Genomic DNA, 22,217 nt, shown 5'->3' with positions numbered 1-22,217 from the left:
GTTGTCTATTCTACTGTGAAACTGTGACAACACTTGAAGTCAAGATCATTGGCCTACAGTTTTAGTGTCCGTTCTCTTACCTCTAAAAAAATTCTCCAATCTTGTGAAACTTCTCTTCTTCTTGATTTTTTTATATGACCACATTTTTTTTTATTTAACTAAATCTCTATTTCATGCATAAGCATGATTGATTTCCCCAGTTTATTGGACTTTGGCAATTTAAAAAACAAAACAAAAGAAAAAAACGCAAGCAGCCTTGTACAGAACAGTGAAATGCCAAGGATAAGAGTAGTCCTTAGTTTTACTGTAGGATAAATAAATATATACATATATGTATGTATATATATATATATATATATATATATATATATATATATATTAAAGGCCTCCCTCCCTTTAGCTACATCAACTATAACTTCAGGTCATTAAATACAAACAAATTTTTAAAATCACTTCTTTACTTCTCCAAGATTCTCAATGCTGTCATCATCCACCTCTGGCCACTTCTCCTGAATTACATCAATAATGTTACCTGTAAAGTCTCCCTGAATGATGATTTCATCCTCCCCTGTAACTGAGGCACCACAGGAGAATTTCTGAGCAAAAAACCTTTGTGCTTCTTTAAGGTCAATCTCCAAATTTGTAAGGCCACACACTCTTGTCACATATTTCTTTGCTCTAGGAATTTTGGCTATCGTAACCTTTTGTGGAACTATCTTCTTTTTTTTGTTTTATCTGATTCCTTCCACCTCTTTTTTGCTTTTTCTTCTACTCTTCTCCTGCTGTTGCTAGGCCTTCCCCAAGTCCAGGTTCATGTTCAGGTGAATTTTCTACAGTGAGTTTTGCAAACTCATTTGGACAATTCTTCTCTAACCACTGTCTACATTTAGCAACATCAGGCATATATTCACAGTACTCTGTGGGTAATGAACAGACTCCACAGGAAAGGACTCCCAAGTGGGTAACCTGAATCTAGCATGGGGTTGCTCTTCAGATCTCCTTTGCAGTCAGGGGCCATGCACTCAGGAAAGTCTGTAGCAATCTCACAAATACGAGAAGCTGGCGCATCCCTGCAAGGCCAGCAGCGGCCCTTCTTAGGGATTTTTCAAAGATAATTAAACAATTTAGGGATTAAATGTTTCAGTTCTTTCTGTGCCCTCAGATGAAGTTCACTTGTCCTGCTGACATGAATTTATCGAAGGCAACTAGATGCTCTCTTAATGTGTTCTTACTTATTTTGCGTTTCAGTTCCCTTTTAGCCATTGATTTTTGGGTCCTTTCCAAATCAAGGATCATTTTACTCAGCAATGAGAGCAGAAGCAAACCTTGCCTTCTCTCTTTCATCTTTCATCATTGTCACATAAACCCTGAAGTCCTAACCTTTCTTTGATCTTCTTATTTTTTATATTATACCTTAAATAGATAGAAACATCAAATACAAAATACAACCTTTCCAATTGTAAAGTAGTTCATTAAAAAAAAAACTTCTTAACTAAATGCAATTCCTGTTGAAGTCTTTTTTTGGGTACTCATTCATTTGTCCATTTAGCAAGCATATCCCTGGCGTAGTCATACTCTTATTTCCCAAAGAATAGGGTTCATAATACCTCCCTTATATTGTCAACACTCCAAATACCAGCCTTCCCTCTCTCCTTCATCAATATTGCTCTCATCTAGCTGTAAAAATGAGAAACAGTAAAGAAATGTTAATAGAGTGACAGGTGCTTCTTTTCCCTGAGGCACTTAGATTTTAAGAGAGAACAATAATTTTATACTAAAGAAGTGAGCTCTAATGGTGGAATGCTAGATATCAGCAGCAGATTGAGGGGTAACGCTTGACAAGCTGGGGAGTCCTCCTGGTGATATTCCAGTCATACTGTGTAGTAGCTGTCTACTTAACACTATGGGGGAGGAGCAGAGAATGGCTCCTCAGACCCCTCAAGTTATACAAAACCAAAAAGGTAAAACTCAAACTCTAACCTTATCCTTGAGAACTTTCCTTGCCAGCTGTAAAAATAATTTCAGTCATGGAAATTCTTTGTGATTCTGTATGAACATGACAATAGCATTGTCCTTTAAAGCACCACCATTTTCTGCTATAATTGATCAGGCCCAAGAATTTTAATTATATTACTAATTGACCCCACATGAGTATGATACATAATCATGAAAAGTAATAGAACCACCCTGAAAAACAAAAGATTTTTAAAATCCAGTGTGTGAATATTAATGTGAAATTTAAATATTAATGGAATAATAAAGGCATCCTCTTATTAACAATCATATTTGTATTTATGCTAATTTGAAGAATTTAAAGGTAGTGTACTTTTTAATTGCAGTGAGATCTTATTTTATTTATATTTTAGCAATTACTGAGCTATCAGCTCCAACCATATAAAGGGATGAATGGTTAAGGGAATTAAATGTGACTTCCCTTTTGTTCATTGCATTAGTGTGTCACTCTCCTGAAACAAAAGTCTCTTGAGAATATTATTAAAAATTAGTATAACTGTACATTTTGAAGTTCACAAAGTATAGACTAAAGAAACTGTCACCTTTTTCTTTGTTCAAAAAGTGATATTTCATCAGATAAAGGAACATGAATCTAAATATAAAGAAGTCAAACACCCTCACAGTTTGGAGTCTAGTTACCACCTTAATTTTTTTTGTCTGGCGTTACTACAGAATCATTTTTAGATAACACAGGGAAGAAAAAAAAAACCTGCCTTTCAATTAAGCTTAAATGCACATACAAATCAACTCCTAATTAGTCCAGTTCTCCGAATATGATCTGCAATTATAAGATAAATCTACCCACAGAGATTCATTAAACCTTAGAATTTTTGAACTAAAACTTCAATGGAGTTCCTTTAAGCAGTTCCCTGCAGGGACTGGCACTGGTTCTTTTCCTAATCCTGCCCTGTTTCACAGGTACATTTTCCAAACAAAACTCTGAGGGAAATTGCTTCATGTTAGAGCAAATGGAGGCAGATTTCTTTGGTAGCCCTTACTGCTCCCTCTTTTTCTCTGTCCCCTTCTATAACCAATGGCAATCGGGAATTCATGTTGGAATTTCCATTCTTTGTAAAGGAGAAGAACATATGGAAAGAAAGCTGTCAATGTTGCTGCTCCTTTTAATCTGGTCAAGACAGCTGGAGCTGACTCTGCTGCTATACCAGTCAAAATGGACATAATGCTTGGTATAGGTTGCCTCAGTCAAAGAATGTTTTTGACAGAGGATCAGATCCAAAGGTGATAACTACCCTAGGGAATGTTATGATGTGAAGCAATGCAGAATCCCATTCGCCCCATTGAAAGATAGACTAAATTTAGGGAGAAAATCATGTAGCTTAGAGAAATAATTGCCATGTCATTTCATGTAGCCCATTTACCCCACATGGAAAAACTCTTAGAATCATGGATTTCTAGTCCAAACTCCCAATTTTAAAGATTAGGTATGATGAAGTCCAAGAACTTATAGGACTTGCTCTAGGTCACATAAGTAATATATGACCAAGGCAAGATTTATTTCTGTCTTCTGTATCCAAATACAACAAAATTCTTACCTTAAATTGTCACTAGCTTATAATTCAAATGTCAGTGAGTAGGGTTTCCTTGAATATGAAAAAAATAGCAAATTTCCATTTGTCGTTTCTCTTTGTACCTCCATCTTTTCACACACACACCCCTTGTCCCACCCATTTAGTCAAGAGTTATACATATTGGGGCCGCTGGGTGGCACTGGGAATAGAACACAGACCCTGGAGTCAGGAGTACCTGAGTTGAAATATGGCCTCAGACACTTGACAGTTACTAGCTGTGTGACCTTGGGCAAGTCACTTAACCCCAACTACTTTATCTTCTCTCCTCTGGGAAAAAAAAAGAAGCAAAAAAGTTATACATATTTCACATTTATATGGTGTGTGATTTTGGCAAGCTTAATAAATTCATTCATGACTAATGTTGAAATATGTTTAACATGACTATATATGTATAATCTATATCAAATTGCTTGCTATTTGGGGAGGGATAAAGGTAGGAATGGAGAAAAATTTTGAACTCAAAATCTCATTTAAAATGAAATTTAGGGGCAGGTAGGTGGCACAGTGAATAGAGCACCAGTCCTGGAGTCAGGAGGACCTGAGTTCAAATCCAGCCTCAGATACTTAACACTTACTAGCCATGTGACCTTAGACTAGTCATTTAACACCAATTACCCCTCCAAAAAATGAAAAAAAAAACATTCATGTTTAAAGCTATCTTTACATGTAATTGGAAAAAAGATAAAATACTATTTACAAAAATAAATAAAGTAAAAAGTTTAATGGATTCATTAAGTAAAAAGCTGAAAAAGCCCTTAGAGATCATTTGGTCTATACCCTTCAATGAGGAAATTAAGGCCAACAGAGAATATAGGATTTTCCCAAAGTTACATCCATATTAAATTGCAAAACTCTGTTTGGAAACCCAGATCCTCTAGATCAAAATCTCATATTCTTTTCATTGTACCACAATGCTCTTATCAGAGTCAAAAATTAAACCCACTTCTTCCTGGTTAAAATCCCATGCTCTTTCCATGAAACTATATGCTCCTTCCCTTCAAACTCAATTGTGGCACTTCATGCTCTGGGTCTCACATTCTTCACCATAAAATGGAGGATTTAGACAAAATGGTTTCAAAGGTCAGTCCAATTCTAATATATATATATATATATATATATATATATATATATATATATATATATATACATATATATATATACATACATATATATATATAGTAAGTCTATGATTCAGAAAATACTCAAGTACTACTAGTATTACTTTGCCAACAGCAATCATAGACATGTGCTATTCCGTGACTGAGGAACAAAGCCACTGCAAGTGAACCATACAGAGGATAAATATATAACCTTGACTTCATTTGAGCCGCATTCCAAGCAATTGAACTAACTTGTCATAATGATATAAGTGAATCCTAGGGATGAAAAAAGAAGCTTCAACTTCGAAAAAATTAGCTACAATAATCCCTTATAAATTTCAACCCATTCCCTGATGAAGCTGTATTTTATATTTGTTATCCCATATTTCTTTTCCCTTTAGAGCATAAGTTCTACAAGAGAGATAGAATTTCCAGGAATAAGGGGATTATTATGCCATTGACCTTGATCAGAATATTGTGTCCAGTTTAAGATTCTGCAGTTTAGAAAGATTGCTAGAATATGCTAGAAAACATCCAGAAGAGGACAAAGAGAATGTTAAAGGATCTTCAGTTCATGCCACAGGAGGAACAGTCAATTGTTGTTGGAACCTCCATTTTAAGGAGATTGTCCAGACCAGCAATGCTCCTTCTTGCTCCTCTCAGGCTTCACTCGTGACTGACTCTCTGAAGTTCTTTTTCCAACATGTCCCCATGTGGGTACATTTTCCATTCCTCTACTCTTTTACTCCCCACTTTTCAACTTCAATGTGCTGTTTTCCCCCATTAGAATATAAGCTCCTTGAAGTCAGAGTCTATCTTTTATTTTTACTTGTATTAGAATTTCCAGGATTTAGCACAGTGACTCACATATCATAAGGGCTTAATAAATATGTATTGACTTACAACTCTAAAACTCTGATTTCTGGGCAAATATTTATAACAATTACAGTAGTATCATGAATACAACAGGCAATCAAATATTAATTTTAGATAATGATTATGACATTAGTACTTTGTAAACCATTACCAAAGTTACTGTCACCCTTTTGTCTTTCTCTGACTAGCTAATGTAAATATGTTCCAATAATTTTTTTAGAATGATTAAATTAACCATTTTTAAAAATGTCTTTGAATGCCTAAAAGAAATTGAGAAATTAGGTGTCATGGGTTCTGTTCATAACTTCCTTTTTTTTGGAGGGGGGGAGGGGAAAATGTAGAGCCAAAATGGCAGAATGAGAAGTTGAAATTTTTCCTGTTTTCTTTCTCTTCCTATCCACAGTGACCTAGAAAATATGCCAAATAGAATTATAATAGTGAAAGCTAAGAAAAAAATATATACCAGAGTAGCTTTAAAAGATAGAGAAAGAAAGCAGTCTTCAAACACTGGGGTGGGGGCTGACCCAGGAGTTCAGTGCAACAAGAGCAACAACAATACAACAGCTGGAAGAATCAGTAGCAAGCTATGGAAGCAACACCTTTGGTGGGGAGCAGCCCAGGATGCAGTGATGATAAAGGGATTAAACACCTGGCCAGAAAGAGATATTAGGGGACCCTTGCACTAAACTGGGAGAAGGAAGGGGTGCCATCTGGCAGTTCTGTTGCTCATTACCTAATTCCAGGTAAAATTCATTTAGGGGAGCAGAGACCCAGAATACTAACTAATGACTCAGTCCAGCAGTAGTCTATATAAATTCAACCATACACAAGCCAACCATCCTGAACTGGGTAAGGAATTTGCAGAGCACAGACCAAGAGGGTAGTGAACAGAACTTTTCCAGGATCATGCCACTTTGAAAGCAACAAAAACTTAATAGAACACAGAATGAGCTGTGAAAGCTGCAGGAGATGAAAGACAAAAGCTTTGGAAAGACACACCTCCCCCAAGGTGAGCAGAGCCCAACACTAACATAAAGTACAAACATGAGAAACAGGTTAGAAAATTCAGCAAAAAAACAACAACAAAAAAAAAACATAAAAAGTTACTATAGTGGCCAGGAAACTCAAGGCATGAGGACAAAAGAAAGCAATGATTTTAAAACATCTATAAGCAAAGAAAAATTGTACACAAGCCCAACAAAAATTCCTAGAAAAATTTTTATAAAGAGCTAAAACTGATTGTAGATATCAAAGAGAAATTTTATAAAATCTACCAGTTGCTTCCTGAGAGAAATCCCAAACTGAAAATACACAGGAATATTATAGCCAAATTCCAGAATTCCCAGATCAAGGAGAAAAAAGCTGAAATCAGCCAGAAATAAATAATTCAAATACTATGGAGCCACAACAAGGATCACACAAAATTTAGCATCTGCCATTATAAAGCTTTGAATGTGATATTCTGGAAAGCAAAGGAGCCAGAGTTACAATAAAGAATAACCTACCCATGAAACTAATCATCATCATACCAAGAAAAATGGATATTTAACAAAGTAGAAAACTTTCCAGCATTGCTGATTAAAATATTACAGTGAAATAGAAAATTTGACATACAAAGAGTTATTTTGCCCAACTATATGGCAATAAAACTTAAAATATAAATGAAATGTTTTAATATATGCATGTATGTGTAATTTACTTATTCACAACCAGTTAAATGGAACTAACAAGAATAATTTAAGAACTAGAAAAATAATAAAATTCATCTAAAAAAAATCAAGAATATCATGGAACTCAGTGGGGAAAAATGTAAAGGAATGTGGCTGAATAGTACCAGATTTCAAATGGTACTACAAAGCTATATTCATCAAAGTAACATGGTGCTAGATAAGAAAGAAAATGGTTGATCAAAAGAATAGGTTAGGTATACATTATCTAGAAGCTAATGAACACCATAACAGAGAGAGTGGTAAACACAAAGAACTCTGTTCTTGAGTCAATAAATCAGTATTTGACAAAAAATGTTGGGAAAATTGTAAAGTCATTTGGCATAACCTAGGCATACACCAGCATCTCACACTAGAAACAAAGAAAAACTCAAAATGGTACACAATTTAGACCTGAAATATAATATCATAAGAAAATTAGGCTTTCCTTGGGGGGTGGAGCCAAGATGGAGGAAAGGAAGCAGTAACTTTTCTAAGCTCCTCCATGAATCCTGTCACTAAACTTTAAGAAGTGAAACTGAATGGATTTTATAGTGACAGAATCCATTGGGAGATGGAGTATGGCAGAATACAGCCCAGGAAAGTGCCCACATGGGTCTGGGCAGGGAGAGCACCAGTGCAGACCAGAGAGCAGACTACAGCAGAGTGAGAAGCAGCCCCAGCCAGTGGACTCACCCACCCCAAGGACAATTTCAACCTTCTCACCACTAGAGGGGAGGATCAGTCAGAGCTGAATAAGAGAAAGCACAGGACCCACAGCAGGGACACCAGCTTCTCCTGGGGCTATCAGCACACAGCCTGGAAGTTTAAAAATCATCTACCTGAATTTCCAGAAGCCAAGATGGCAAAGTAAACCCTGGCTGCTCCAATTCTGATTTCCCTTCCCTGACCTAGAAAACCCAGAGATAAATGTCCCACCCAGAGTAAAAACCTAAAATAGTGGAAATAGTCTCAGGCTTAGGAGTCACTGAGAAAGGGTACAACTGAGGCAGTGAGGAGTCTGAAGTGAAGGGTGGTAAGGTCCCCAACAAGCCCCACCCCAGCAGGAGATTCAGAAGTCCAGGGTGGTGGAACCAGCAAGCACTAAAAACACAAGTCCAGGTGGACCTTAACACCACCAAGGAATCTACCAACACCACCTCTGCTGACTGCCAGATGCTGAGCCTGCCTGAACTGTAGCCCAGGGGCATAGATGTGGAAATCTGAATTGGCCAGACTACCTCTCCCCACAGATTACTCTGAGCCTCAGGGTAACTCAGGGGAAACACTGAGAGTCCTGGCCTTGGCCTCAGTCTAGACACCCAGAGGCTACAGGAGACAAAGTCAACAACCAGGCACCTAGCTCCCAGTGTGAGAAGCTTGGGTCGGAGCCCTCTGTACCCCATGAGGAGAAATACACTTTAAAGGTCAGTAAATAGGCAATTACAATGGGCCTGAAGCTACTTGCAAAGGCAAGACCAAAGACAATTGAATCCTATTATTGTGAATGAGATGAATCACTTTCAGGAAACACCATGAATTCTGTGTCCACACCTGACACCACAGAAGGAAATAGGAACTAGTCTCAAGCCCAAAAAGCATTCTTGGAGGAGCTCAAGAAAGATTTAAAAACCCAAATTAGAGAGGCAGAAGATAAATTTAAATCTACAGTGACCAAATTGAAAAAAATTCTCACTGGAGAAAACAAATCCTTAAAAAGTAAAATTTGTGACCTAACTGGAGAAAATACCTCCCTTAAAAAGGACCTTCAAACACTAACTGAAAAAGTAATTCACTAAAAATTAGAATCAGTCAAATCGATGCTCAGAACTCTATGATGCAGCAAGAGTCAATCAAGCAAAACATGAAGATAGAAGTATAAAATATCTCACTGGAAAAACAACTGACCTGGAGAACAGATCCAGGAGAAATAACCTAAGAATTATTGGTCTACTGGAAAGCCATGATGAGAAAAGCAGCCTGGACAACATCCTCCAAGAGATTGTCAAAGAAAACTGTCCTAAAATCCTAAAATCAGAAGGCAAAATAGTTATCAAAAGAATTCACCAGACTCCTTCTGAAAGAGAACACAAATTAAAAACTCCAAGAAATATAGCAGCCAAATTCCAGAATTACAAGGCTAAGGAGAAAATATTGCAAGTAGCCAAAAAGAAACAATTCAAATATCATGGAACTACAGTCAGAATTACACAGGACCTAGCAGCTTCTACATTAAAAGATCGGAGGGATTGGAATTTGATATTTCAAAAGGCAAGAGAGCTAGAACTGCAACCAAAGATCAACTACCCAGCAACACTGAGCATAATCTTTCAGGCAAGGAGATGGTCATTTAATGAAATAAGGGATTTCCAGACTTTCCTGATGAAAAGGCCAGAGCTCAAAGGAAAATTTGATCTCCAATTACAAGACTCAAGAAAGACATAAAAAGGTAAACAAGGAAAACACACACTCACACACACATGCACACATGCACATAACTTGGGATACAATAAGAACAAACCATTTACATCCCTATATGAGAAGCTGATATCTGTCAATATTGAAATTTATATGATTATCACTATCTTTAAAAGGGATATACATAGATAGAGGGTGTGGGTATAAATAAACTTATCTGATGATTAAAAAAACCTTATTATGAGGTTCAAAGGGACAGTAATGGGATAAAAGGAAAGGATGAGGCAGAAAAAGGTAAATTATGCCATAGGAAGAGGCATAAGGACATACTATAGTAGAAGGAAAGGAGAGAGGGAAATGAACATCATTTGAGCATTATTCTCATTGGTTCTGGTTCGAAGAGGGATCAACATAGTCAATTAAGTGTAAGATTTTAACGTAAAAAGATACAAAAATTCATTATAATAGAGGGAAAGGAGGGAGGGAGAGGAGCACTATATGAAATTTACTTTCATTGGCTTGGGGTCAAAGAGGGAATAACATACTATGATAAGTATAAAAATCCATTGTGCCCTATAGGCAGTAGGAGAGGTTAAAGGGGGATGAGAAGGGGCACAGGTAGAAGGGAGGGAAATATTAGCAATAGGAAAGGATTGGTAAGGAAGTGGGGGGGGGTGTCACAGGGACAGAATTCTTAGGGAGATGGTGGTCAAAAGTAAAATCCTTAAGGAGGAGAAGGGAGAAGGAAGAAACAAAAACATATACAGGGGAGAAAATAGGATGGAGGGAAAGAGACAGATAATAATCATTACTGTGAATGTAAATGGGATGAGCTCTCCCATAAAATGGAGCCAACTTACAATAGGCTGTCTACAAGAAACACATTTGAAAGAAGCAGATAAGCACAGCGTAAAGGTAAAAGGTTGGATTAGGATATATCATGCTTCAGCTAAAGTAAAAAAAGCAGGGGTAGCAATCCTTATCTCAGATAAAGCAAAAGCAAAAATGGAGCTAATAAAAAGAGATAAGGAAGGAAACTATATCCTGCTAAAAGGCACCATCAAGAATGAAGCAATATGTTTACTTAACATATATGCATCAAGTGGTATAGTGTCCAAATTACTAGAAGAGAAGTTAAGGAAATTAGAGGAAGAAATAGATAACAAAACTATACTAGTGGGGGATCTCAATACCTCCCTCTCTGAACTTGATAAATCTAACCTCAAAATAAACAAGAAAGAAGTTAAGGAGGTAAATAGAATTTTAGAGAGGCTATATATGATAGATCTCTGGAAAAAAACTAAATGGAGATAAAAAGGAATATACCTGCTTCTCAGCAGTACATGGTACATACACAAAAATCAACCATGTACTATGACATGAAAACTTCACAATTCAGTGCAGAAACACAGAAATATTAAATGAATCATTCTCAGATCATGATGCAATAAAAATCATATGCAATAAAGGGCAATGGAAAGATAGGCTAAAAATTAAATGGAAACTAAATAACAATCCTAAAGAATGAGTGGGTAAAACAAGAAATTATAGAAACAATAAGTAACTTCATTCAAGAGAATGACAATAAAGAAAATTAGGGGAGCATGGAAGAAATTGCCTTTAAATTCTATGGACAAAGGGAAGAGTTCATGACCAAACAGAAGATAAAAAAAGTGAGAAGAGTGGGGTGACTAGGTGGCACAGTGAATAGAGGACCAGCCTTGGAGTCAGGAGAACCTGAGTTCAAATCAGTCCTCAGACACTTAACACAAATACTAGCCACGTGACCTTGGGCAAGTCACTTAACTCTAATTGCCCTCCAAAAGGAAAAAATAAGTAGAGAAGAGGTAAAATAGGTGATGTTTGAAGATGGCAGAGTAGAAGCAGGACCTCCCTGTGTCTCTGGCTTCCACCTTCCCCAAACCATGCAAAAAAGGAGACTCTAAACAAACTTTGGAGCTGCAGAACACACAAAACGACACAGAGAAGCTAACCTTCCACTGAGGACAACCCGGCAGGCCGGCAGCAAGTGGCCAGTGCAGCTCTCTGGGAGCTGAGCCCAGCCCCACTCCAAGGGTTTAGCCCCAGGTCGGGACTGACCAGCTGCCAGCTGGAGGGACTCCAGATCAGCAGCAGCTGTGGCCATTTCCAGATTTATCAACACATAGATGTGAAGGACAAAGTGAGAGGTCAGTGCAGTCTGGACTTTGGGACCCAGTAAGTGGGAGTGCATGGCTTTTGCCTTCTGGGCGAGAAGCTGCTGAGATGCCCAGCACCAGCAAGCTCCATGTGGCAGCTTCAGCTCCTGACCTGCAGAGTGTAGGGGGACCAAGCACCAGTTTGAGGGGTAATCAATCTTGCTTTAACCTGCTTGGATATGCATTGCAGTCTAGGGTGGAGGTCCTGGGGTGTGTGTCCAGCTTGCCCGAGCTTGTGGAGGCCTCAGAGAGGGCAACCATTTAATACCCCCGGCATCTGAGAAAACCCCAGCATTTGGGACGAAAGTTTCCATGTCTGGTGGCAGAGTCCTACTGTGGCAAAAAGCCCAGGGGTCAAGTGACTGAGGGGCAACATGACCAGGCAAAGGAAACAAAGCCGACTGAATATTCCAACATTAGACTCCTATTTTGGGGAGAAAAAGGAACAAAGCATGGAACAGGAGAAAGACAGTGAAGTCAAAACTCCTGCACCAAAAGCTTCAAAGGAAAATACGAGCTGATTACAGGCCATAGAGGACCTTAAAAAGCAGATAAGAGAAGTGGAGGAAAAACTTGGGAAGATGAATGAGAACAATGCAAGAAAATTACTAAATGAGAGTCAATAGCCTTACTGAGGAAAATAATACCTTAAAAAACAGACTAACTCAAATGGCAAAACAGGCTCAAAAAGGCAATGAGAAGAATGCCTTAAAAAGCCAAATTTGCCAGATGGAAAAAGAATCTCAAAGGCTCACTGTAATGGGAATATACATTTTAAAGATCTTCCCTGCCCCTAGGCTAAAGTAACCTGAAGCCTGGGGTGGGAGGCTTGTTTTTCAGTAGATACTTCTTGATTGGCCAGTGAGTCAATAAGGTTGTTACATTCTCTGAGCCAGGAGAAGGCTATATAAGCCCTTATGTGTAGCTTTGTTTTGGGACTCACTTTGAGAAGTGTTCTGTGATTTGATCAGATGAAATTCTGGGAAGCTGTTGTCCAGGGCCCCCTGGCTTTGAAAAACCCAGATGTTGAAACCGAGATGTTGATTTGATATGGATGTAAAGGTTGGACAGTTTGGATAGCTGTCTACTTGATCTGTTTCTGTCTTGATACTTCTCTGCCTGTATACTTTGAAGTTCGGGGTGCTGGCCTTTTTCCCTTGAACTAGGTGAACGATACATGTTTGACTGATTAAAATAAGCTTGTTAACCCATTTTGAGTTGCTTTCCTTTATCAAAGCAGATCCAAGAACCTGTATTGGCAGCAAACCCTGAGGACACTTGGGGTGCCTGCTGCTACACTCACTGAGGAGAATCATTGCTTCAGAATTAGACTGGAGCAAATGGAAGCTAATGACTTTATGAGAAATCAAGATGCTGTTAAACAGATCCAAACAAATGAAAGAATAGAAGACAAGGTAAAATATCTCATGGGAAAAACCACTGACCTGGAAAATAGATCCAGGAGAGATAATTTAAAAATTATTGGACTACCTGAAAGCCATGATCAAAGTAAGAAACTAGAAATCATCCTCCAGGAAGTTCTCAAAGAAAACTGCCCTGATGTTTTAGAACCAGAGGACAAAATAGAGGTTGAAAGAATCCACCAATCACCTCCTAAAAAAGATCCCAAAAAGAAAACTCCTAGGAATATTATAGCCAGGTTCCAGAATTCCCAGATTAAGGAGAGAATATTACAAGCAGCCAGGAAGAAACAATTTGAATATTGTGGAAAAACAATCAGGATGACCCAGGATCTGGCAGCTTCTACACTGAGGGATCAAAGGGCCTGGAATGTGATATTCCGGAGGTCCAGGGAGCTGGGATTAAAACCAAGAGTCACCTACCCAGCAAAACTGAGTATCATGTTTCAGGGGAAAATATGGTCATTTAGTGGAATAGACAACTTTCAAGCATTCTTGCTGAAAAAAACAGAGTTGAATAGAAAATTTGACATTGAGATACAAGAAGCAAGAGAAGCATGAGAAGGTAAACAGGGAAAAGAAATCATAAGGAACTTATCAAAATTGAACTATTAACGTTCCTACATGGAAAAACAATAATTGTAACTTATGAAACCTTTCTCGGTAGTTGAAGGGAATAGAAATATATATATGTCTATATATGAGGGTATATGGGCATATGATTACATTTGTGAATGTGTGTATATATGTTTACAAGTATACATAGATAAATGTCACAGGACCAATTTAATAGGAAGGGATGATACTTAAAAAGTGAAATTAAGAGGTGAGAGAGGAATATAATGAGAGGAGATGGGGAGAAACAGAATGGGGTAAACTATCTCATATAGAAGAGGCAAGGGAAAATGGTTAGAATGGAGGGGAAGAATAGGAAGGCAAAAAGGAATGGGTCAACATTATTCCCATTGAATTTGGCTTGAGGAGGGAATGAAATACACACTACATAGGGTATCTCACTCTACAGGAGAGTAGGGCGGAAGGGGATGAAAGGGGGGATGATGGAAAGGAGGGCAGGCTTGGGGGGGAGGGAAGTTGGAAGCACCCACTTTTGAAAAGGGACGGGATCAAAGTAGAGAATACAACAAATGGAAGGTGGGATAGGAGGCAGGGAAATATAGTCAGTCTTTCACAATATATCCACTATGGAAATGTTTTGCATACCTACACATGTACAACCTATATTGAATTGCTTATCTTCCTAGTAAGGGTGGGTGACAAGGGAGGAAGGGAATAAATCTGGAATTCAAAGTTTTAAAATCAAATGTTTAAAAAAAAATATATATATATATATATATGTATGTATGTATGTATGTATGTATATACTATTATTAATACTATTTTACATATAATTGGGAAATAAGATATATGGGCACTGAGGCATAGAGATCCCATGGAAAAGTCGAAAGGGGTATGGGAGAAGATATGTTAGAGAGCAGATTGGAGGAGGGAATATCCTGTGGGACTGCTATTTTGGGGCGGTGGGTAGGGCAAAAATGGGGAGAAAATTTGTAACTCAATATCTGGCAGAAATGAATGATGTAAATCAGAAGTGAATCAATCATTTGAAAAAAAAGCAAACAAAAAAAGATGATGTTCAATTCAGCTAAAATTAGAAGAAAAACTTAAAGCTTGAAAATCTTTGCAACAAGTTTCTCTGATAAAGTTTTCATCTCTCAAATATATAAGGAATTATGGGAAATTTATAAGAAGAGCTATTTACAGATTAATGAATGGTCAAGAAATATGAATACATAGTTTTTAGAGGAAGAAACCAAAGCTAACAATAGTTAAATGAAAAAAATGCTCTAATGAAAAGTATCAAATAAAAATGAAAAAGACCATTATGTACAAAAATATTCTAGAACCCTTTTGAGGGGAAGCAAAGACCTAGAAACTGAGGGGATGCCCATCATTTGAGGAAAGGTTGGACATGATGAAATGTTATTATGCTGTAAGAAATGATGAATGGGTTGGTTCCAGGAAAAAGCTGTGAAGACTTTTATGAATTAGTACAAAATGAAGTAAGCAGAATTAGGAGAATAATTCAGACAGTAACAAAAATGTTGCAAAGATAATTATCTGCAAAAGATGTAGCAACTCTGAACAATACAATGACCCACCAAAATTTTCAGACTCACGATGAAAAACGCTATCCACCTTCAGAGAGAGAACTGATGGATTCAGAGTGCTGATTGAAAAAAATATATATCCTTTAATAAGATTTTTTGGAACATAGCAGAAATTTGCTTTGCATGACTTTAAATTTGTAATGAGCTTTATATTTCTTGTCTTCTCAGTGGGTTAGGGAGGAGTGAGAAGAGACACGGAACTTTGAACTGAAATTAAATTAAATTGAACAAAAAAACCAAGTTTCTTTTTATATAGATTTTAATTCATACTGTCCTGCCAACATTACATTAGTTTAAAAATATAATAGATGTTCTAGGTTTTGAATGTCCTATCATTAGTATATATTGTTGAATTCTCTTAGAACCACCTGTGTTATGCAGCTTTTCTAGCTTCTAAAACTCAGAGCACAAAAGGAAGTTTAATGGAGAAAAGTGTACAGTTAACTTCTGCCCCAATAACCATTGGGCAAGAGAATGCTAGAAGTAGATTTAGGAAGACAGTTCAAATTTGGTTTTATGCCCTTAATAGCCCCTGTCTACCTCAGTTTTCTCATCTGTAAAATGGAAGTAATAGTATCCAACTTCAAGAGTATTTTGGCATCAGCTCAAACTGGTTCTCAAAAGTCTATTGTAAAATATTCAGTCTGAGTATTTTATGTTTGAAGATTGGCAAATGGCAATTGATAGGCAAAAATTTTAAATTTAAATATTTAAAATTAGGTCTTGATTTACTGCTTTTTTTATTATTTAGCCTTTTAAAATGATGGAAAAAATAAATTATGGAAAACCATAATAATGCATATGAAATCTGAAAGCATATTGCACATGTAAGTTTTTTTTCCAGGGGACTTTTTTTTTTAAATAAATAAATATGCATATCACTGACTACCTCTCTAGGTTGTTGTGAGGATAAAATATGTGAAGCTTTATAAAGCACTTTGCAAACCCTAAAAAAGTGCTATATAACTGCTAGTGATGATGATGATGATGATCTTGATCCTGATCATGATGTCATAATGATGATAATGATATAATAACAGGCAAAAAATGATCAAATAGGATATTATACATGCCTGGTTAGTATTTTATCTGACACTTACTCTCTTTAAGATGTGATCTGCAGGAAGAGTTGCATCTAAATGGGACTAATATGTATAAAACAAAGGCAGCTATTTGGTTTTACCCTGGAATGTTTTCATTTTTCCTTAAATTATACCAAGCAGCTTAGAAATAGAATGAAATAATAAGAAGAATGATGACAAAAACAACTGGCATTTATTAAGCTCTTAGCATGCACCAGGCACTATTCTAAGCACTTTACAAATATTATCTTGTCATATAGTCACAAAAACCCTGGTAGATATATGCTATTATTATTTCCATTTTTACAGTTGAAGAAACTGAGACAAATAAAGGTTAAGTGACTTGCCCAAGGTCAAACAACTAGTAAGTATCTGAGGCTAGATTTAAACTGAGATCTTCTTTATTCCAGACTCAGTTTTCTATCCCCCTGGCCACTTAGCTGCTTCCCAGCTAGGGAGTCCTGGACCTACTGGCTGTTAGTAACCAACGATATGGAGAAGGAAACAAATGAATGACAAATGGAAAAGCTCAGCAGCTTGAGGTCATTCTGTGTAAGGTGATATACTTCAACATGCTTCAGTAGGCCCTGAGCACATCACTGTAAAATCATCGCTGTTCATAATGACAAAAAGCTTGGCGGGGTCAATATGCTCATTTTAATAAAGCAAGGAAGTTGTTAATATGTTCTGAAGTATTTTAATTAAAAAAAGTTAAAGTGAAAGAAAAAAAATTGTCACTTGATGAGGTAAAGTTCAATTATCTAGAAAATTAACCACTAGAGCACTCATTCCCTGACAGTTCTCACATAGGTATCACTACAAGGTGAATGGAAATATAATCTTGGCAGTTACATATTGGTGCATACATCTCTACAAGTTCATAATGAGGAGTCATGCCATTTGCACCATCCTACGGAACAGTCTACAAGTTGCTCTCTAACCTGTTTGATAATAAAATATAATAGTTTCTTCTATCTAGATAATTACAAGAAATGACAAGGTCAGTTGGAAATTGTACAGATTCTAATATAGCATCATAAAATTAGTCCAGTGTATTTCAAGCTTCTAAAGATGTTTTATTTGCCTCCTTTGTAACGCTGGAATGTCTAATAAAAGCAAAAGTCGAAGGGCAGCATAATAATGTCAGGTCCCAAGTCCAGCATTTACAGAAAAAGAAAAAGAAAATCTATTCGACCCAAATTTTTCAGGTTGGTTTCAATACTTTTAAAACGTATCAGGTAACTTCTTAAATCCCTACCTTGCCTTGCTTTTGTCAACAACATCAAGAACCTCCTCACCTAGTAGAATGCAATCATCCTGCCATGTTCAAATCACATGAAATGAGGGACAGCCATTATTGGCAAAACAAAATGACTATTTCTCCTTGACAGAGTGACCTTGTTTAATGTCCTCTGTGCCATTCACCCTTCCATAGTTGATCAGCCAATTCCATTTATCATTCTAATTAGGCAGCATCTTGCCAGTTCAATCAGCCTCAATTACTTTAGGCCTCATTAGTGACTGACATTCTGTAACAAGTGCATCTCTGAATGTACAAGGTCAGATAGAGAAGTAAAACATCCAGACAGCAAGTACATTTACAACCTGCTACATAGTACTGTTAATTTTGGCAAGACATTCAAAAGATGTTCAAACTTTCCCTTTCTCATTCAGGCTGTAAATCTCAGGACAAACAGTCTTGCTTTCTCATGGAATCACCAAAGTGTTGATCTCTGTGTCCCAGGACAAATAAATGTGCCTACACTATGGAAACCAAATGTTTTCACAATCATCACCTTGATCCATAGGGTTCTGTGGATGATCATAGGATCCTAAAGTTGGAGAGGGTCTAATAGATAATCGTCTGGTCTCTACTTGGAAATCTCCAGTGACAGGGAATGTTTCTACACAGGGTAGTACCTTCAATTTTTATACAGTTCTAATTCTTATGAAATCCTCCCTTATAAGTTGAACAAAATTTTACTTCCCTGTAACTTCAGTAGCTATGTGGCACAGTGAATAGAGTGTCAGTCCTCAGGTCAGAAGGACCTGAGTTCAAATCTAAACTCATATACTTAATAGCTGAGTAACTTGGGCAAATCATCTAAGCTTGTTTGCTTCACTGTGCTCCTATGTAAAGTGAGCTGAAGAAGGAAATGGCAAAATACTCCGGTTCCTTTGCCAAAAAAAAAAACCCCTAAATGGGGTCACATGGAGTCAACCATGACTAAATCAACACAAATTTTTATCAACTATTCCTTATTCTGGTCAAGTAGAATATGTAAAAATCCTTTTTCCCACAACCTTTGATTTATTTAAAGACAGAAAAATATGAAAATTGAGTCACTGATGTCTTGGAAATGTTTCCCTTTGTTTTTATTTTTATTTCAACGTATTTTTTTTCTGTCCTATTGAATGAAGTTTTTCACCCTACTGATTGGTGATCAGTAGGTTACCTTTCTATTTCCAAAGCATCTTCTCTGAGATCAAACTATACAGTAAAATTTTGAAGTATCAGGTGAGGCTTTTTTCAAGCATTTTTTTGTTTTGCTCAATTTCATGTTCCTAAGGAAAGTCAAGGGATGATACAGTGAATAGGAGATTGATCTGAGAATCAGGACAATCTGGATTCAAATACATGCTCTGACACACCGTGTAAACTGGCTGTATTATCCTGCATAAGTCACTTAACCTCTCATTTTCCCCAAGTAATTTTTCTAGGATTCCATGTTAGAGACAAGTTGTTGACCAATTCTGTTATCATTGGAGAGAGTTTTCCACCAGGAGTTCAATTCATCAGTGAAATCCCAAATATACAAATACATGGAAAGTCTGCATATTTCTGGAAAACTGGAGAAAAATTCATTCTAATATTTACAATAATTGCACAACTTTTATATTTGTACTATTTCATTGATCCTACAACATTGTAGAAATATGAACTGCTGCAGCCCACTTTAGTGTGTGCTACTTCTGAAATATAATTCAATTTAACAAGCATTCATTTGGCAAATAAGTACTTCATTCAAGGTACTGTGACTGATGCTAGGGATACAGAAATATATTGAAAAGTAGTCCTTGTTCCCAAGGAACTAGCATTCAACTGTGGGAAGGATGAGTATACAACAGGCATGAAAACAGATAAATACATATATGACAATTTAATAATAAATATGAAGAAAGGCTTCCTATAGACAAAGAATGGCACATAAATGGAGCCTTAAAGAAAGACATCATAGCGATATGGGTTGAAAGATTCAGGGACCCCTCAAGGACCAGGATGCAGGAAAAGGTCATCTGGAATGAATTGACAGAATCAATCATTCTTTAAGTCAAGCTGGAAAAAGTTTATTGTAATGCTAATATGGCAGGCAGAGCTCCTTAAGGAATTTTGCCACCTAACGGGAATGATGCTAAAGCTTGCATAGGAAAAGTAGTGGGTTATCTGACAGATATGTTAATTGAGTGATAACATACAACCTTGATCACAGGCATCATTCACTACTGGAAACTTGGGGGTGGGGGTCCTAAGGGGTGTATTTTTGTCTGTTATGTATGTAGCAAGGTAGCTTTGAGAGTTGATGTCTATAGCTTGATCTCTGGATTGTATATGATAATTATGGGAATCAATACATGATCATTCTGCTAGTACAAGATAGTTCTGTTTTTACAAGGGAAATTCTGCAGAGGTCAGCTTGTCATTGTAACAGGGAAATATAGTTTGTCTTAATGGGGCCCACTCATGAGTTATTGCTAGACTTAGTATCCTTGGGCTGGGGAAAAAACTGTCAGGGATAAAGTTTTGAGGCTAGGGTGAAATGTGATCCTGGAATTGGGGTCCAAGCACAAGCACCCAAGCATGCCATCAATTGGATGAGAAGAATTAAGTTATGAAAAAGCCTTAGAGATCATTTAATCTGTCTCTTTCATTTTATAGAGGAAATACTGGATAAAGAACCAGATTGGAGTTCCAGGATTTGAGTGTGACTGAGTATCAAATTAACTATGCAGGGAATATACACAACACACACACATTTATAGATACTGCTTATATGTACATGCATATATATGTATATACATGAATGTACATACATATATTGTATGATATATAATACATATTTTATGTCATGCGTGATATGTGCATGTATATAATCAAAGGAATGATATATCCCTTAACAAGGCTTCATTTTATATAATTTGTACCTAGGATTGCTAGCATATTCTTTCATAAATACCTAGTAATTGACTAATATATGTACCGAAGAATATTTTAAACTTAATCCATCTAACACCAAAACATACCTTCCCTTCTTGGAAGCTACACAATTTTGGAAGACCATAGAAATATAGAGCACAGATTTAGTGCTAGAAGAGATCTTAGGGATCATCTAGCCAAACCACCTCATTTTATATATAAGGTAACTGAAATGTATTGTTAATTCTTTCATTCCAGAAAAGCTGGATACCAAGATATCAGAAGGAACTGGTTCATGGTCTTCCAATGTTAACATAACTTATGATCTAATATATTGAACTATCTTGTCCATAGAAAACCTAGAAGAAATGTGTGTTGTTAGGGCATCCAGATACTGGTACATGCTTTCTAAATAATTGTTGATTGATTGATTTCTCTAGCAATAATAGAAGTTCTAAATCAGATCATATCTTGAATTTCCTAATGGACCAACTTTGATACTTTAAGACAATTGCAGGACCATACACAATAGATTCAGAACTGTAGCAAACTTGGAAATCATTTAAAACTGCCCCACTGCAGCTAAGTAAATGGAGATCAAGTTTGTTGAAATGACTTGCTTTTTCGTATAGGTTAAGTCGGTAGTATCTGAACCAAAGTTCCTGAACTACTAATTTAATGTTCCTCCCACTGCTCCCCGAGCTATGTATGGATCACCTATTAGGAAAAAAAAAAGAAAGATTTTCTCTAAGGAGGTAATCCCCAAACATTCCCATACGTGTGTGTGTGTATGTGTACACACACACACACACACACACACACACACACATATCACTTTATCAGGGCAACATGATTGCTTGAGAAGAAAGGAAGCAAGTTTTCACCATAAGATTCTCAACCAAGAGTACTGACTTGTCCTTATCAAATCCCTTGTATGTATTTATTTTGAATGCAATAATGAAATCTCTAGCTTTTACATAGCACTTTAAGGTTCACAGAGGGCTTTTCCCATTGGTGGCCTCTTCCCATACATACCTGGTTTTCAGCTACCATTTATATGTTGTCTTCTCCCTTAGACTGTAAGCTCCTTGAGTGCTAGGGCTGTTTTTCTTTTCTTATTTGTGTCCCCAGTGATCAACACAGTTACTGGCATATAGTAAATGCTCAATAATTGTTTATTGAATTTTATGTTATAATAAAAATACTAATTATAGTTAACATTTGCTAAGCACCTACTATGTGCTAGGCACTGTACTATGCACTTTAAAATGTTAGCTCAGATGATGCTCAAAACAAATTTGTGAAGCAGGTATTATCATTACCCCATTTTACAGATGAGGATTCTGAGACTGAGAGAGGTTAAGTGATTTGCTCAGTCAAACAGCTGGTAAGTGTCTGAGGTAAGGATATGTACTCAAGTCTTCCTGACT

At 36.8% G+C, this 22,217-nt stretch overlaps 1 pseudogene; it reads right to left on the bottom strand.

The window, feature by feature from the left end:
- Positions 1–384: 384 nt before the first annotated feature.
- The window catches only part of LOC138153187 (density-regulated protein pseudogene), a 45,653-nt pseudogene continuing 23,820 nt past the window's right edge, over positions 385–22,217 (bottom strand).

The sequence above is a fragment of the Petaurus breviceps genome, unplaced genomic scaffold (genome assembly GCF_028583685.1).
Source record: "Petaurus breviceps papuanus isolate PSGF00001 unplaced genomic scaffold, PetGlider_PUasm1.0 90977, whole genome shotgun sequence".
Lineage (NCBI taxonomy): Eukaryota > Metazoa > Chordata > Mammalia > Diprotodontia > Petauridae > Petaurus > Petaurus breviceps.
The sequence above is the reverse complement of the archived record's forward strand: the minus strand, read 5'-3'. Positions and strand labels throughout refer to the sequence as shown.